The sequence below is a fragment of the Anastrepha obliqua genome, chromosome 1, assembly GCF_027943255.1.
Source record: "Anastrepha obliqua isolate idAnaObli1 chromosome 1, idAnaObli1_1.0, whole genome shotgun sequence".
In the NCBI taxonomy this organism is placed as follows: domain Eukaryota; kingdom Metazoa; phylum Arthropoda; class Insecta; order Diptera; family Tephritidae; genus Anastrepha; species Anastrepha obliqua.
Genome location: NC_072892.1, coordinates 24,071,032 through 24,084,732, shown reverse-complemented (window position 1 = coordinate 24,084,732; position 13,701 = coordinate 24,071,032).

The window sequence follows — 13,701 nt, the reverse complement described above, 5'->3', positions numbered from 1 at the left end:
TGTTTTTTTATTGAAATATATTTATAAATTCTTATACTTGAATAAAAAAAATTAAATTAAAAATACTTCATATGTAAATAATTAACTTAAAATTAACTTGAGTAACTAGAAATGCGAGGAAAATTAGAATTCAACATAAACATGCCCCATAATATATTTTAAATTATACCTACTTTACTAGCAAAAATAATCGTGCATTTCCCAAGCAGTGTTCGGATGTTTGTCATCTTTGTTATCTTCCGTTTGCTTGAAAACCAACACATAACTCAGAACCTTCTCCCACAAAAGAAGAAAACGAATGAAGCAACTATCAAAAATTGGAAAGATTGGAAATACGAATAAGAAGAACAAAGCGTGTCGCCGAGTACGGGAGACAAAATCCCTTCTCTCTTCCCCGACCGTCCTTCACCCCCGAACAAAATGTTTCCCTTCCAGATGTCTCCTCGTGTAAATCGGGTCATTGTGGCCCGCATGAGAGCGGTGATTTGTAAAGGATGATGGATTGCAAGCACGATGTATAGAATGCAGACCAACATGACTGTTACACGGCTCTCGGCGATTTTGAAGGAATCAGAACCAAAAAGAATCAAAATCTCACCGCATATATACATATGTAGATATCCGGCTCAATTCTATATCCGATATAAACACGTCTTCTCTTATTGAATATTGCACATACATACACAGCAAATGTTTTATGTACACCTGTGTTCCCAATAATAGCAGAACGTTATATTGCAAGGAGTTTACTATGCCTTATATCTATATATATTTTTTGTATTATTTTTGTATGAAAATAAAATTTATATTAAAATAAAAAATAAATATGTATTTCAAAGCTTAAAACTTTGTGCAAAATTTAGGAAAATTCAAAAAACTTCAATCAAAATTTCAGACTTTCTAGTCAAAGTTTCGAGCTAAATTCTTGCAGTTTTGTAGTCCTTTGAATTCCGATATAATAAAGTAGTTTAAGGGCACAGATACTTGTAAGCGGCCATATTTTCCCTGATTTTCATTAAATTTATTTAAAATGATGAAGTCAATATATTTTTTTCAAAATTGCCACACAGTTTATTTATTTATTAAAGTAATATAAATTTTTTTTATTTTAATCATTTAAAATCTTGGATGTACACCCAATTCTTCCAGAAAGGTCGCAGCGGGACTTCTCAATCGGCCGGCATTATAGCATCGGCGTCAGTGACCTGAATACAAAAAACCAAACATTTTTTTGTTTATTAATGTCATAAAAATTCGAAGCATTTTATTGTCGAACAAAAAAATGAGTTTTGGAGCAAATTTCCCTACTATTTTTGCTTCGAAAAAATTATTTTTTCGAAAATTTTTCGAAAACTTGTAAATTCACATAGAAAGTAATATCATAAAAAAGATGTGTGCAAAATTTCGGGGAGATCGGTCAATAACTTTTCGAGTTATCGTGTACGCCAATTCGAAAAATATATAATAGTTTTGAGAAAAACGCGTCTAAAGTTTGAATACAATGTAACTATACCTCTCCCAGCGGTCGAACGCAAAGAATAGAGTCGTCACAGTTGACGCTTTATACTATAAGAAATACTTAAATTTACGCCCTAAAATTTTTTTGACATATTCTTAAAGGATTATACTCGTATTAACATTTTATGAAAAAAACAATTTTTTTCGAAATTTTACAGATATCTGTCCACTTAAAATTCACTTTGAGTTTTGATAAATTTTTATAGTAATGGGGTTATGCATTCTCTTCCACATAATGATTTTTTTTTATAGAGGAAATTGACAAATGCGATTTTTGAGCCACTTCAAACTTGCACTTTATTACATTCAAACTCAATGGACTATGCAACTGCATACCCAGAATTTTTCTCAAAATACCGCATAGAAAGTTTTAAATTTTCAAGAAAATTCCGTTCAGGAAAGAAAATTGTCAACATTGTATGAAAAAAAATTCCTAAAGATTATGTCGATTTACAAGTGGCTTCAAACTGACTCTTTATTGCACTAAAATTCAATGAGCTATAAAACTGTAACCCTAAAAATTTTCAAAAGAATTTTATAGAAGAAAATTTAATACACATTTTTTTAAAGAAAAATTTTCTTAAGAATTTTATAGAAGAAAATTTAATACACATTTTTTTAAAGTAAAATTTTTGTGAATTTTGTACGAAGCTTGGAAATTTGATTTGTAAAGATTCTGTGTCGCAGTAAATCATATTTCATTTTACAAAAAATTTGCGAAAAAAAAATTATTTTTTATTTACAAAAAATATTGCGTCAAGTACATATGTCACGCTGCTACACACTTCCGTTCAGGGAAGAAAAGACTTCCATCAGGGAAGAAAATCTTCAACATTGTATGAAAAAAAATTGCTAAAAATCAAGTCGATTTTCAAGTGACTTCAAACTGGCACTTTATTGTGCTAAAATTCAATGGGTTATAAAACTGTAACCCTAAAATTTTCTAAAGAATTTTTTTGAAGCAAATTTTAATATAAATTTTTTTAAAGCAACATTTTTGTAAATTTTGTACGAAGCTTGGAAATTTGATTTATAAAGTTGCTGTTACGCAGTAAATCATATTTTATAAAGAATTTACAAAAAAAATAATATTTACTTACAAAAAATATTGCGTCAATTACATGAGGATTAAGCGGCTTAATTATGCGAACACAAGTGTATGTGTATGTATGGATGTGTGTGCCCAGTTGCACGCGCAATTGGCGCCGTCAAAATGACTTTTATTGAATTTTGACATTGAAATGAAATTTCATTTGCAGTTTTTGTATATTTTATCATATGCATATGCGCACATATATTTTTCACATCCATTACATACATACACACACACACACATACATACAATTATGCGCATGCTGCGAGTATGAATTATTTGCAGTTTTGCTTTTTCCGCTTTTTATTTAGTTTTCATTGCATTGCAATATCTCTCATAGTAGCTATTATGTATAGCAAATATGCATATATATGTATATATATATATATACATATGTATGTATGCATGTATGTATGCATGTAAGATATATCTGTGCGTTGGCATGTACATTTATTTGCTATTGTCGCATCAACCTCGCACAAATACTTCGAATTGACCTTTTCCCAATGGCTAGTTTTTGTACGCCTTGTAGGTGTATTAGTAATGCAGCTTTTGTTGTTGCACATTTTCAAAATTTCATATTGTCAGTGCGGTTGTTGTTGATGTTCGACTTTAGCGTTTTGACGTGCAATAGTTGACGAACGTGTCAGTAAGCAGCCAGCAATGGCTATTTATGTAATTCCATTGGGGAATTCGAATGCGACCTCTGAGCTATTTTTGCTATTGCCATTGTTCGTTACGTTTAACTATTTATTAAATGCAATAGTTGGAAAAGCACACATAAAACAGTTAATCGTTAATTGGAAAAATTACACAAAAAATATATAAAAATGTTTATTTTCTCGAGCGCTTCATAGTTGCATGTTGCACTAGTCTGTTTCTGTCTATTATTGTTGGTGTTTTTACGCTGTAGCTTATAAGTTGAAATAGAAAAAACAGAAACGAGAGTTTTTTAATCGATATCAAAGATCGAACTGGTTCTGGAAGCATTCAAGACTTTTGCTGACGTAAAGGGGCATTCGACAAGGGCACTTTTTTCTGAACTTGTATCTTATCAGAGATATTTTTATATAAAATTCTGCTGCACTTCAACACCTACATCTATTATGAGACTACCAGTTACTACTGAATATCTCATAAATTGTATTTTCTGCTCATTCATACTTAAACCAACGCTGCTTACAGCTTCTTTCTACTCTTTAAGCATTTCCGTCGCGCCGCCAGTTTAGACTTATCAAAAAATCTCCTTTTTTTGATTGCATAAATTGTTACTCCTCAAGAATATGTGGTAAAAATTTTAAAGCGAAATTCGCATTATTCCCGCTTCTATGAGCACTTAAGTGACTGCCCGTCGGTTCCGCACTGTAGCGCGCGGTAGTTAGAACACCATTTGGGCACTCTAACTCAAAAAGTTATCGACCAATCGTTATATATTTTTCTCGGAGTATTCTTTATTCAACCTTAATTCATATGAATCTAATTCTGGGATTATATTATCATTAAAAATATTTTTTTTAAGCAAAATAGATGAAAAAATATGGTATGAAAAAATTACATTGTGTTCAAGCGCCTCAAAGATATGCAATTTTCAATATTATTTTACCAAAATTAGGTTCATATTCTTAGAAAACATGTTATTAACGAAAAAAAATTATTGTTGACTACGGAGAAAAATTGCAACTTCTGGAATGCCCACCAGCAAAATACGATTACTCGAATGACGATCGTCCATGGACAGCACGTTCTAACGCCACTATTTCCGGCGGAAATGGCTTGAAAGAATTTTAAAGTGTACTTAAAAATATGAGTAAAATACCCTCCAAGTTTAAATAATTTCTGATTATTCCTTCCGTGTTCACGAAGAACACCAAAATTTCGGCCTCCTAAACTGGTTTCCCCTCTTAAATTTTCGGCCATCAACCAAATATCATCAGCAAACGCAAGTGGCTCAGGTATTCAAAACCAACTTTCAATCTTTTACTGTCCCAATTTAGTTTTTTAAAAGCAAACCTTGCGTTATTCCCCTCTGTACGAGTATTCGGACACTCGTGCAACATGACACTCTCTGTAGTAGTTGATGAGTAGATATTTTGAACAAATTGAGCGTAACTAAAATCTATTTTGCATGCTTGGAGTGCTTGTGTTATTACTTGGTGGAGAAGGGGAACGAAGCGCTTAAAATTTTTTTTTGCCGTGTTAGAGAGAGTAACGTAAAACCTGTGGTCTGGAACCGCTCACGGAGCACTTAATCAGACCGATTATTTTTATGAAGTGTATATAAAGCGTTTTTCAGTAAGAGCGCTTAAACTTTTTTTTTAATAAAACACAAACGGTTTAACTTTTTCAACTAATTTTTTTTTTATTATCGAGTTTGAACATATATATTTAAGTATGAAATTCGATTTCTTTTGCATGACCACCGCGTGCACGTTTTACGAAGTCCATTCGTTGAACCCAATGTTCGACCACTCTTTTGCATAAATCAGCCGAAATTCCAGCAATTTCGCGTTCAATATTGGCTCTGAGCTCACAAATCGTCGCCGGCTTGTTACTGTAGACCAATGACTTCACATAACCCCAAAGAAAATAGTCTAGAGGCGTCAAATCACACGAGCGCGGCGGCCATTCGACCGGTCCATTTCTGGAAATAATGCGCTCATCAAACTTACTCTTCAACAAATCAATTGTAGCGTGTAATGTGTGGCTTGTGGCCCCGTCCTGTTGAAACCACATGTCGTCTAGGTCCATTAAAAAAAATTTTTGCGAATATTAAATTACTTGATATTTTCTCATGAAGTCTATTTTGTAAATTAGCTTTTATGAAACTCATCTCTGAAAAATTGTTTTCACTGAAATGCTTAGCTATGGGGAAAACTTTCAAAGTTAGCATGCTGCCATTGTCACATGAAAGTGTACCGCAGTGTATTGACAAGTTTTAGCTATTTACAGGGGCCGGCACTTGAAGTGTAACCAAGTAAAAAGGCAGTAAATTTAGTTTGGAAAATTACTTTTATTCAATTCAAAGTAAAAAATGTGTGAAAATAATACAAAATTGAGAATAAATTTACTTTTGCTCGATATGACCACCTTCTGCCTCAACTATGGCCTTGAGATGGTCCAGAAATGGATCGCAAGTTCCCCGAATGTGATTGGCAGGTATTTTGGCCGACACGCAGACACTGCCTCGAGACTGGTGAATCTTTTAGTGCTCTCCAAAATGGCCCAAAGAGAATAATCCATCGGTTTCGCGACTGGTGAATTTGAGAGCTATTATGTGGACGTATGGAAGTTCGGAACGTTGTTTTTTAGTCATTCTTGGTTCACTAGAGCTTTGTGAGACGATGCCGAGTCCTATTGAAACATCCATGGTCGGCCACCGAAATATTTGTCTACCCACGGCTTCAAAGCAACCTCCTGTATACTTTCCCGATAAAATTTCGCGTTTAACTTGACGTCAGGCTCAATGAAAACGATTGGAGAGTGCACATCTATAGCTATAGCGGCCACAGGTAATGGGGCGAGTGCAGCCTCCTGGTGGCGAATCGTTGACTCAAATTGTCATATGAACGGTAGGTCAAATAAACCCTATCGTTTTAGGAGTTTACGAATTGCTCAACTTGAAAAATTTTCTTGCCCGAAAACACAATGTTCAGAAATTGGCCGCTTTGGGCAAGAGAAGCAACGCATTCGCTCTCTTAAGTCTGACTTGTTGCTGCTTTAGTGTGAGATCATGCGTCTCTTGGAACTTGTATGGCTTGACTTTGAAATCATTTTTCAGTATACGGCGGATGCTACGGTCAGATATTTTCAGTTCTTTCGCCATTTGATTAGCATTTCGTCGGGGATTTTGCTCAAGTCACTTCTTCACTTTTTGAACCATCTCACGTGATGTTGCGGTCTTTTGATGACCACCTCCATGACGTTTCGCGCTACCAGTATCATTGTAACGAGTAATGGGGCGATAAACAAAAACTTTATTTACTCTAAGGTGCTCGAGCACACGAACAATCGCTGGTTGTGATTTTTCAGCCAAATATAATGCAATCAGACTATTCACAACACATACTGTCATAGTTGTAAACAACCGGAGAAAAAGGAAACAATCTTTCATTCCTTCTGTGAATGCCCTGCCCTATGGAAGAACAGAATGTTAACGCTGGGCGAACCGTACAACTGTATGGCTTAGACGTCAACAACCTAATAAGGTTCCTAAGCCGCACAGACTGGATATAGTCTTGCTGTAAATAGCTGTTAAACAATTTGGTAACGAGAATGTGGCAACAAAATGGTGCGCTAGTTGGATTCTGGATGAATCACCACTCTAACCCACCAACCAATTACGTTTGAAATCCATTACTGATTTTCTTTTTTTGCGTTTACTCTCGACAAAATGCTTCCGCGCGCTTGTAAACAATACTCTGGACTGTCATTTAGTCCTTTTACAGTCAGCTGATGGCCGTGCATCAGCTTCGCGAGTGGTCTGAAGTTGGTTACACTTCGAGTGCCGGATCCTGTAAATTAATTTAGTTGATTATAAATAACTTATTTAAATTTTCCAATGGGGTGTATGAGAAGAAATCGTAGGGGTGCCAAGTAATAGCGGTTAAGGTAAGTGTCATTTCGCCTTGGTTCGCGAATTGAAAGCTTCCAAGATCTGGCCAAAAAATTAAAAAAAAAAATCGGCAAATTTCCATCAAAATTTGAGGTTTTTACTTAAAACTTTTAGAAAAATTTGCGATATGCAGTTGTTTAGATCCTTGAATTTTGGTTTAAAATTAAAAAAGAAAATAGCCAAATTTTCATAAAAATTTTAAATTTTTCGCTCAGAATTTTTAGAAAAATTTCGGGTTTTATAGATCCGGAAATTCTGTGCAAGTTTCAAGTAGTTCAAAAGTCACATTAATTTTTGAAGATGTTTCGCCTGTTCCACATATTTATATGGAAGAGAACGCTCAACACCGTCAGCAAAAAAATTGTCAAAAATCAACGCGATTTTTTAGCTACTTCAAACTTCTGAGTGAAAAAACTCAAATTTATATCAAAATTTGGCCTATTTTTTAATTTTATACCAAAATTCAAGGATCTCAAACTTTGTTTTGAATTATTTTTGTTGTAACATAAACTATATTTTTATAAAAAAATAATTGAACCTAAAAAGTAAATAAATAAATAGTCAAAAATTATTAGTATGTGGGTGTACACTTTCTTTTGACGCTGACATTCTGTCAATTAACGACGTGACGATTAACAGCTCAGCTGATATTTTAAATACAATCTAACAGCACCATCAGAAATCATAAAATTTGAAATAACAGTGACGTGCAATAAATATGGATACAAGTAATGTTAACCACCCATTTATGACTTTTTAATGAAGTTCATTCTTACACACCAACGCTGGATAATGAAACGCGCAAAACAATCGAACAGCGGCAATGCCGGCTATCGCCAAAAGCAATTAATATGCAAGCACTATTATATTTTTATCGTGTGTTAGCATACGTGTTAGCAACAACAACAACACAATGCGCACAATTAAAGCAGCGCTTAGTTGGAATTGACATTTAATAGGTCTACACTTGACATTACCGAATTAGGCAGTATTTATGTAGCTAAACTTGGATTGTTCGCTTGTTGCGGCATGTCGCGCTATGTCACACCAGTGTGTAAGGTCGACAATGAAAAAAAAAACAACTACTCAAGCCGTTAGTGGCGTGTAAAATTACCGCCACAGGAAGAAACGAGAAAATACGCTAATCAAAGTAGATGAGTTGACATTACCTTTCACGGTTGCCAGCGAAAAGGCCAAGTTGCCATAGCAAACACACATACACACACACGCAAAATAACCACATACGAAAAGTTTGAAATTAAAAGCGACAATAGCTTGAAGGCTCGGGAGGCCAATGACGAGGTCAAACGCATGCGCTGTTCCACTGTGGTGTCCAATCAAACAGACAGCGGATAGCAGCAGCGATGGACGTTTGAATATGAGATCTGGTGAATTATTCAATACTACGTACATACATACATGCATACATACATACATACATACATACATACACTCATACATACATATGCACGTACGTTTGTTTTGACTACTTTTGCATATAAAGGGTGGTTAAGTTTCAACCAGTGTTGGTTTTGAATAAAATACAATTTTAGGAAATTATTGTCATTTATCTTTATTATGATAATATTGGTATGGCTCATTTACGCATAGAACCAAATATCGGTCAAATGGTCGCCGCGGCCTCGGCGGCACACCTCCATCCGATGGTCCAAATTTTCGATGACGCTGAGACATAATTGAGGTTCTATGCCGTTAATGTGCCGAATTATCTCATCATTTAGCTCTTAAATTGTTGCTGGCTTATCGACGTACACCTTTTCTTTCAAATAACCCCAAAGAAATAAGTCCAACGGTTTCAAATCACATGATCTTGGCGGCCAATTGACATCGCCGCGACGTGAGATTATTCGGCCATCAAATTATTCGCGCAAAAGAGCCATTGTTTCGTTAGCTGTGTGACAAGTGGCATCGTCCTGTTGAAACCACATATCGTCCATTTCCATATCTTCCAATTCGGGCCATAAAAAGTTCGTTATCATCTCACGATAGCGAACACTATTCACAGTAACTGCCTGACCGGCCCCATTTGGAAAAAATACGGCCCAATGATGCCGCCGGCCTATAAACCGCACCAAACAGTCACTCTTTGTGGGTGCATTGGTTTTTCGGCAATCACTCTTGGATTATTATTCGCCCAAATGCGGCAATTCTGCTTATTGACGAATCCACTGAGGTGAAAATGTGCCTCATCACTGAAGATGATTTTCTTCACTAAGTGCGCGATATGCATTTTGGTTTGAACGCCCGTTGTCATAATAAGCCTGAATAGCTTTAACGCGTTGTTCGATTATGTGTATTTCCATGGTTCAAATTGAATTAGTCTGGAAATGAAAAATGTCAAATGAAATGTAGAAAAAAGCTTGACGTTTAGGTGTTGTTCACATTTAGCATCGGCCCTTGAAATTTAACCACCCTTTATTTACAATTCGATAAAAATTGCATTTAATTGGATGCACTCGACCTAATTTTCATTTCGTCTATTTTTTAAAGCATATCGATTTTATAATAAAATTATTAATTGTAATACCTTGGGGAACTCGAATGTTGTTGCAGCCAATTATAAGTGACGCGTCTGAATAACACCAATAGGCTCATTTATGTATAAAACGCATTTTTGCCATTACCCACTCTTTGTGATGCGCACAAAGTCTAAACGGTTTGACATCAATGCGAAAAGCGACCGATTGCGCACAAGAAGCCGGAAGACAAAGCATTAAACTTTACATAAATACAGTAGGTATTTCAATATATACACACATACATATATATAAGCGAATAGAGGATCGAAGGTTGACTGCGCCGATTGCGGCGTCGGTGGATTTGCTTTTAAAAGCTGCATTTCATTTCAATTAGTCACTGTGCGTGTAGTGGACACTCAGTCCATAGCAGATTCTTCATGCTGACTCATCCATGTGAGGGTTACCGTTTCACAAGAACCGTTTCAATTAGTAACACTATTTCTTGCTATCACTTTCAAGCAATTCCGCACGACGCCACAATATATAGTTACCAGTGAGAAAACGCAACAAATATTCAAATCTAAATACTACATCACCATAAATGGCCACGCATTACTCAACCGTAAAGCGACTGCCTGTATACAGGGTGAGCCAGCTACATTCATATATCATTTAAGCCACTGAACATTATTAGCACGATTCTGAATAGAAACTCCCTCGAACATTTTTCTCTATTTCCCTGTCTTCCTGTCACAAACAAACTTAGAAAACGAGAAATTGTGTTTTGTGGGGAAAATACCTACTTTGCATGAATGCAAAAAAGTGCGAAAATGTGCTAGGATTTTCAAATGAATTTTTCTGCAGCAAAGTGTGTGGGGAGAGTAAACGAAAATATACAATAAGAATTTAAACTATCTCTCTTTTCTTTTGAAAGAGCTTTGTTTTCTTTATTGGAAGGCGGTTGAAATCAAAATTTCAGAAACATCTCAGAGGTGCCGTCACACCGATGGTATGTGGGGCACACTCCCACTAATACTATAAAAATCCCCACCTCGGTTAATTCTACCCTGGCACCACAAAAGTATAACTTCTGGGAAGAGCTGCGTTTATGTCAGAAGACACAATAGGTACCTGGGTCTAGGTTTCTCTCCTGCCAGCATATGAAGGCTATACAGCGTCGATAGTCCCAATTGCTGTTTATAGGTGGTTCCAAAGTAAAGGAGACATTGGAAAAGTTGCGGTAGTATTATTTAAACTCACAACCGTCTTGTCTTCTGTACGACACTGTACTGAGTGTTACACTCAAACGTCTGTCCTTGCTGTCGGTTCGTCAGAAACTGTCCGCCTTCTCTGTTGCTGCAACTGTTGCCGAAACGCTTTGCGTTCCGAATCAATATGGCGAAGTCGCGTCATGATCTTACCTGCGAATGCTTTGCGCTGCCTCCCACTTACCGCTGGTTGTGCACATATCTCGAATGAGGGTGCTGGGGGATGGTTAATTACCCAGGAATTGTTCCAGGATAGCTTGTTCCTCTCTGAAGCGGTCACAATAAAACACGGCGTGTCCTGCATTTTCGTTAGTATTCGGACAGTTCAGACGGAAAGGCTGTCTGCCAGCTTAAAACGGTGCAGGTATTCCTGAAAACCGCAATGTCCGCTGAGCAACTGCGAAAGGTGATAGTCGGTGTCTCCATGTTTACTCATTAACTACTCATCAGCGCGTGATATGAATTTGTTGGACCTACAAATCCGCTTTGTGACTCATTCTTGAAAGACCTCTTATTTGCATTTGGCCCACCCTGTAAATTCATGCACACATCTATGTATGTACGTGCGCAGCTAAGTCAAAGGTGTTGCGGCTCTGCCATTTGCATATCCATTCAAAGAACTTAAACGCATTCACTCATAGAAATGGCTTTTCTGCAGCTACCTCGAATAGGTTTGCATGTCGCTTTCTTTGTACTTGGAAACGTTTTAAATTTCAAAGTAAAAATTAAAATAATAAGCACAACATTTATATTAACTACAAAAGCCATGTGCTGAAGGCAGCTTACAAGTCTCGTTAAGAGCCGCACACAAAGTGCGTTTCCAAATGATTGAATAAAGGGCGGTAATGAAGAGACTTTGCAATGTTGCGCTGTGATGAAAGCGAAGAGAGTTGTTGTTAAGGTGATAGGACAAAATTACAAGCTTTACGTAAGCGTAAAAAACCACTGGATGTGTACCTGCAGCCGTACACATACATACATATATACTTTGGCGGGCAACATAGTTAAGCGGGCAACAATTGAACTCTGGAAAGTTTAAAAGATGATATTTGAAAGTGAAGCAATTTCACTATTATTTCTCTCAATTATTTTTCCTCTCAGTAGCCGGTGCGTAGCCGCCCTTTTCTTTCTCAATTAGCGCGACATCATATCGACCAATCAGCCTACTACCGACAATATCAAAAATTTTCGAAAAAATATTGGCCCCTATTATGAGTTAGATTCGATCTTCGATATTCGTTGGTTGTCGAAGATCGAAAATCGAATGTCAATTTGGTATTATGAGCGGTGCAGCCTTGTCGAATTTTTCGTTGAATACCGAATTTAGAGTCGAATGCAATTTTGCTTTCGATTGTGTTGCGTATTGTGGGTAAACTTGTTAAAATGTAAGTTGTTTGCGTTATGGTTTTATAGTAACCAAATAATAAATATATACTAATTTTGTTAATTTTATGCAGGTCGAAAGTCGTGAGTACCAAACAGCAATTAGAAAGGCTAGTTTCATTAATGGAAGAGAATCCACAATTCGCAAAAGGGATTTGCACCAAAGTTCCAGCAGCAAAAAAATGGGAGGAATTTACAGCGGAGCTGAATTGCTTGGGACCACCAGTTAGAGCGGCAGCAAAATGGATTAAGGTTAATAATGGTTTTTTTGTGATGTTTATAGAAATACATTTTTATTTTCCCTTGGCAGGTATGGGCTGAAATACGTAGAGTAACTGAAATACATATTTTTTTCGAATGACTAATAATTGAATAAAGAAAATTTATAACAAAAATAAAACAGAAACTGTGGCATAATGGTTTCTATTTAATACTTTTTAGATTTTTCTATAATATTCAAGAGATTTCATCTCTATGTGCTTTTCTTTGTTGTAGATCAGCCTCTGTACTACTAAATTGTTTCCATCTTTGGCAAATATAATTTTCCAGGACATCTATTATTTCCGATAGCACAACAGACACAGTGGGTTGAGCAAGTCCTAGCATACCAATACTCAATTGGTACGATCCCTGATCATAAAATCGCAGAACTGTGGCTAGCTTTAAAATATTTGGAATGGATTTGGCTCGGGTGCACTGCTGCAACTGGTTTTCTGTACTGGACAGTAGGTTCATAAGCGCCTCTTTAGATAATCTAAAGTTCTTTAAAAATCTGTAAGGAAATTTCTGTAATATTAAGTACGTCAACACATTTTGAAAATTCTAAACGTACTCAGTGGAAGTCATTTCTAGGGGGTTGGATGCGCCCCTCAACTGCTTTCTACTTCTAGCTAGTTCCGCTAATCTTTCATCGTCCGATAAATCGTCGAACCACAACTCCGTTGTACTCATTTTCACAAAAAATACTTTTTTTAACTTTTAAAAATGTTGTTAGCAAAGAATTTCAATAAAATCGGTTTTTCTTTTATTTTGATTTGCTGTATCAGCTGAGAAAAAATTATCTATTGTAAATGCGTCGAGCGATCGAAATTCACAATAGTCCTATTCTTCAACGAATGAGCACCATAATACCAAATGAAAATTCGTTCGATCAGCACTTTCGACTACAGTCGAAGATCGAATGTTGCTCATAATAAGGGCCATTATTTGACCAGATAAATCCTATTATAACAAGCATGAATCTGATACCCCAACACCAAATTGGATTTAGGAAAAACCATTCAACAATCCAACAGATTCATAGAGTAGTTCACAAAATTAATGATGACCTGAATAAAAAAAGAGTGT